General features: G+C 39.4%; 1 long non-coding RNA gene across 3 annotated transcripts in view; it reads left to right on the top strand.

Annotated features, from left to right (window-relative positions):
• The window catches only part of LOC107469852 (uncharacterized), an 8,855-nt gene that overhangs the window by 1,808 nt on the left and 1,062 nt on the right, over positions 1-5,985 (top strand). The window contains exon 4 of one of the 3 annotated variants that reach the window (XR_008003640.1): positions 1,293-1,457. The exons of 1 other annotated variant lie outside the window; for it this stretch is intronic. This is a non-coding gene — a long non-coding RNA (uncharacterized LOC107469852). Of the gene's footprint in view, positions 1-550; positions 835-1,292; positions 1,458-5,985 lie in introns of those variants that run through there. One more of the 3 variants, XR_001588257.3, reaches the window with a different exon arrangement.

The raw sequence follows: 5,985 nt of genomic DNA, 5'->3' as shown, positions 1-5,985 counted from the left end.
CGACGAGGGACAGTCTAAGGTTTTCGGACTTGTCGGGTTGGCTGGATAACCGACAGATGGGCCCCATCAGCCATAGGACAGGCATGCATCATATGCATTTGTTTGTTTTGATTGCTATGCAGTTCCTGGGTATGCCTAATTGATATATATTACCTGCTATTTGTTATACCTGCTATTTGTACTATTTGATCATTACCTGTGTATGAAGTTGTTTGGTTGCTTGTTCTTGTTGATTGAAAATTGAAAATGAAGAATTAACCACATGAACGTATTTTGGTTCGGTGGCTATTGTGATAGTGGTTCGGTGGCTATTGTGATTTTCGGTTCAGTGGTTCGTTGTTAGGTTAAGATTGAACTTGAGTAAGTTAGGCAGATTTAGAATACCTACCCCTGTTTATGGCTTCTATTTTAGTGCTTAAGTTGGATAATTGAATAACGGAGTTCTAGGATTGCCTATGGCATTCTCAGGACCGTATTTCTTATGCGCGTGGCACTTTTACCATGCTGAGAACCTTCGGTTCTCATTCCATATTGTTTTGTTGTTTTTCAGATGCAGGTCGAGAGGCTCCTCGCTAGGCGTCTGGATTCTGGAAAGCGAAGTAGTTCTTGGGTGTATTTTGGTTTCTATTTGTATATATGTATATATATGTGTAGCTCACTCTCCAAGTAACTTATGTATGCTGCTCCTCTTAGAGGTTGAGGGAGAGATAGGAGTTTACCTTGGTATTTTGGTATATTTTGGGGACACTTATGTATGTTTATATGTATATATGTATCCTCCGGCCAGCCTTAGCTTCGCAGGCTGAGTCAGAGGCTAGTTATGTTGTTCCTTGACTTTTCTTTATCCCTTCGTTTATTGTTTTATCATGTTCCTATTAGGTTTCTCATCACGCAAGTAATCCTATTCCTTGAGCGTTGCGCTTTTTATTTTGCGATTTTGTTTTGCCCGAATTTTTTCAAGGCTCCTAGTTAAGTATCTCTTTTCCTATTATTATATATATAATTCTATTTTTAGAGGTCGTAATATCTTATTATCTCAATCTTATGACTTAAGCATAAGATTTAGTATAGTAGGGTGTTACATTATGGTATCAGAGCAGTTCGTTCCTATAGAGCCTGAGGGACGGACTGATTATGCCTCTAGGCATACTCTGGGTGTCTATACATGCTATTTAGGGTATCTAATGATATACGAGGCATGAATGCTCATGAGCATGCATTTGGGACTTTGAAATACTAAACTTGAGATATTGAGACTGATCACCTTGATATCACTTGTTTGGAGTGAACAGGAACCAAATGGCATCTCGTAGGCGCCGTCGTGAGCGTAAGCAAGGTCGAGGACGGAGAGCTGATGAGGTGACTATACCGGTAGGTAGTTTAACCGATATCGTGACCGCAATGACGAGTGTTGTTGCTGCCGTTGGCGCTGTTGCTGCTGCGACCATCCGAGTGATGGATGGGATGGAATCACAAGCTGGAACTGACAACGATGGTGATAATGAATATGAAGGTGGACATAATGTTCCGAATATATGGGTGCCAGCGGGTTATCCGGAGCAAGTTAACACGGGTCAAACAACGGGAGAAAGTTCAAGGAGAACTGAGGTAGCAAGGAATAGTCGCCAGGAACCCTTCACAAAGAAAAAAGGGAAAAATTACACCTAAGAGCCAAAATTTCAAGAAGAATTATTTTGTCGCTTCACATTCTCAGCGCCGGAACAATGACCGAAGGAACGATAATCGCTCGGACCCAAATTCAGAAGGGCAAACTAGTGCTCAACCGGGTGACTTAAGGTGCTCAAGTTGCAAGAGGTACCATCCAAACAGACCATGCAGGGCCGGATTAGGCGTATGTTACAAGTGCGGGAGGCCAGGGCATATGTCTTGGAATTGTTCGTACAGAGGAAGCCGGGATGCAACCGAACCCGATTCTCATACCCGAGGTAATTATGAACCAACAGTTGAATTTTTAATTTCCTTGCCTACCATTGATATGTAATGTTCCTTCGTGATGCATGACGAGTTTCAGTAATTATGAGGTCCAAGTCGATGATTAGTCGGAAACTATTGGTTGTTGAGATGGAGTAACATTTAGCTAACTTAGAGGAGTGGTTAAGCTTGTGAAGGTTAATGATTAAGTGACGTAGTGGAAGCAGGTTAGACCGTATCAAGGAAGCAGGTTGGACCATATCTAAGGAATCAGGAGTGTTGAGGGCTATGCGGAGTTATTGTTCAGAATCTAGTGACGGCAAAACTTTGAGGAAAAGGAATAGAGTGAATTCAATCTTTAGCTGTTAATTGTTAAGAGGTAAGTGAAGATGAAACAAATCCCTATACGAGAGAGTTTCTAAGACAATTCTTGAAGGTGTGTCAGAACTTCTATTTCAGAGAGAAAGCGAGTTTGCGATAGGCTTAGTACCGGAAGCCGGATTAACTTCAATCACACCACAAGCAAAGACATCATCATAATCGGTAGAATTTAGGATTGAGTGAAGGGAGTACTAGAAGAGGGAATCACCTAACCAACTATTTCTTTGTGGGAAGCATCGGTTATGCTAGAGAAGAAAGAAGAGAACGGTAGGAAACCTTATGCAGAGAGGGTGTGATAACGAACCTTCGCGACTCGATCTAATCCTTTTTTGAAACCTACGTTGACTTTCGATCCGGAGCTTTTCCTAAATAGCTTGACTACCTTTCTAACTTTACTCCTTGTGAGCATGAATATTGTTTCTTCCAGGATGAGTCTGAGCTTGTCTTGGTATAAACGCGTAATCCTTGAATCTTGTACCCTCGCTACGACTAAAGTTGCCTTGTTCGCAAACCATGTTCTTCAGAATCAGCTGAAATTTCTTTGACTCTATACGCTCTGTTATCTCTACCAAGGGTCTTTAATTTGAACTCTTTTCTTGAGATGCACCTAGGTTCTTCTCCTTGTGCATTTCATTATTTCGGTATAATCCTGATTAACCGTGTACAAGATTTTCTTTTTTTTAATCCTTACGAACACCGTTTGTATTGCTCATTCATTTTTCGAGCTTAATGTCCTTTTGAAAATTAACTCGAGCCTATATTAGTATCATGTATAAAGTATAGCTGCAACTATTGAGATGTTGTTTCCTTAAGAGCAAGACTTTTGGATACGGAAAATGAAGCAGGTAAGCATGCGCCGCCAAAAAGAGTTTTGGAGCATTAATTCTTGCAGACCACAAAGCCTATGATGAGTTTAACACGCTAGGAAAATACACCGGTTACATGGATACCCGAATATGAAGAGAGCTTCCAATCTCCAAGAGAAGGATTAACCCCAAATCCAGTAATCAGGATACCCAAACTTATTTAACAACTCGGAATTAGTGCGATACATTACCAAAAGGGTTTAGGATACGTGTAAATACAACATCGTAAAGTGGTAACAGATGCCCTGAGTAAGAAATTTTTGGGAAAATGCTTAGATATTAAGGGTATAGCTAAAGAAGTCAAACTAAATCTATTGCGGTTTTAAAACATAGCAAAGATGAAATGCAGGAAGCGTGAGGGGACGATAAAGACCTACCGAGGATGTCGAAGTCTGGCAAACGAAGGGAAACTAAGAAAAGATTTATATGTTTAATGTCGAAATAGAGAACGTAGAGTCAAGGACTTAAGGAATGCAATAACAGTGATAAGGAGCTACTAAGAGAACCGAAGCCGGCTGAATCAAGAAGACACCATGAGTGGGTTATGTGTCGAGATTAGGAGTTAGAGTGAGAAACTGTTGTCCGAAGAATACAAGAGAGGATTTTTGAAGTTACCTTGGGGTTTCTAAGAAGTATCGCGAATTCAAGAAGATATTTTGAGCCGCCAGAAGTGAAGAACAAAGTGACGATCCATGTGATTACATGTTCGAACCTACATGATGTGTTTCACATATTACAGCTTCATAAATACACTTTTGACCCAGTTATGTCCTGCAACCAGAATCAGTCCAAGTAAGAGAAGGTCTGACGCTTCCAGTAACTCTGGTTAGGATTGATGATACCAGCATTAAACGTTTACGCAGGAGAGAGGTTTTCTTAAGTGGAAGTAGCTTGGTGTTGGGCTGGTATTGAAGAATACACCTAGAAGCTTGAGACAGAGATGCGGAAGGACTACCCACACCTCTATTCAGGTAGCGCACTCTGAATTTCGAGGACAAAATTCCTAATTAGGTGGGTAGGATGTAAACCCCGCTAAGATCGGTATATAATTAGTCAATAAATCGAATTTTCAATAGGAAAATTAAATACGCAAAACTGATATCAAAATGGGATAGAGCTCGTCGAAAAGAGAATTTTGATACCAATTTCGAAAAGTTTGGCCCAAAATTGGGCCGGATGGGCCGGACTGGTTGAACCGGACCCAAAATGGGCCCAAGGCCCAACCAAACCCAATCCATTAAAGAGGCACAACTTCTTATTTCCCTTCTCCTTCATTATTCACGCTGGGAAACATTTCTTAGGGGGAAGAAGAACACAAGCAAAAACCTAACCCTCACTTTAATTTCAAATCCATGTAACTTTTGATCCAGAGCTCCGATTGACGAACCGTTTGCGACCACGCGTTCACCGCGACGAGCTCTATGAAACCCATGGAACAATTTGGTAGGTAACTCATTATTTCCTTCTCAGCCAGCTTCTCCTAATTTCGGAAATTTATGAACAATTAAGTTAAAAATTGTTCAATCCTTGTGTTCTAGGTTCAAGTTAGCTTCCGGAACTTGTGGGCTCAAGCTATTGAGCATATGGGTATGGTAAGAACACCCTAACCCTAGCTCAATCTTGTTTTAGTAATGGAGAACTGAAATTAGAATATGTATATGTATTAGGTGTAGATTAAGTGGGTATATATGCATTGGGAATGTTTGGAGGCCTGTTGGTGATCAAAGCTTAGTTTGTGGCTGTTTTACTTGAGCTTGAAGAGGCTGTAATTTTGTGTTGAGAAGCTGCCTTGGGTGAATTAAGTGATCGGCCAAGGTATGGTTTAAGTTTCGTACGTTTAATATTTACGGTGTTGTGAAAGCTTAGGTTAGAGATACCATAGGATAAGTTGAATTGTTTGTTGTATTTAATGATTAGCCTTGTAATGTTATTGGAAAGGATTTGTTGGTGGATATATATATATATTGGAATTATGAGGTGTGGAAGTTATTAATAGTGTGCTCTTATATTTATTTATGATGGATTAGGATTGGTGGTTGTTAATAAGGATGTAGAGTTATGTTGTGGTGGTATTGCATGTGCTGTAACTAATTATGTAATGATCGGATTTGCATGAGACTAAATCTGGGTTAAACTTGGGAATATAAGGAACTAAACTGGAAAAATTGGGACCTTTTTGTTAAATATACAATTTATGGCAAATTTTTAAAGATAGGTTGTTAAATCTGTCCTGCAGCAGAAAATGTCAAACAGGGCAGCAACTTGTTTGTCTTGCTGCGACTTCTACGAGTTGAGTTTTGGAGCGAAACCAATGTTGTTATAAAATTTGATTAATTTTCCTTATTTCTCTAAAACTTCATAATTTTAAGAGTTGAGGATTGGGAGTTGTGAGTTTTTGAATATTGGCGGTCAGAGCTGAAAAGAAACAGATTTCAGCAAGCTATGCATCAACTTCCAATGCTTGTAACTTTTAGAATTGAATAGCAATTGGGTTGCAACCAAGACACACTTGTTTCTGGATGAGTAAAGTTTAACTACATTAATTTTTAAAGTCATTGGATTTAACTTGGATTTTATATTGAATTTTGAATATCACATGCTGCTGCTGTTTTTCTGGTTTTATGCACTGCAGAGCAGTCACAGTTTTTCCTTTATTCTTGAGGTTAGAGAAATTAGAAAATTATGATCCTTGGTTTGTTAGAAAACTTATTTCAAGATGAATACCTGGACATAAAGTTTGTGCAATTCCGAGTTCATTTGTTATATTAAAAACAGCAAAGAAAATAGAGTGTCGAGGATGTCTTAG

Source organism: Arachis duranensis, chromosome 10 (assembly GCF_000817695.3).
Source record: "Arachis duranensis cultivar V14167 chromosome 10, aradu.V14167.gnm2.J7QH, whole genome shotgun sequence".
NCBI lineage: Eukaryota > Viridiplantae > Streptophyta > Magnoliopsida > Fabales > Fabaceae > Arachis > Arachis duranensis.
The sequence above is the reverse complement of the archived record's forward strand: the minus strand, read 5'-3'. Positions and strand labels throughout refer to the sequence as shown.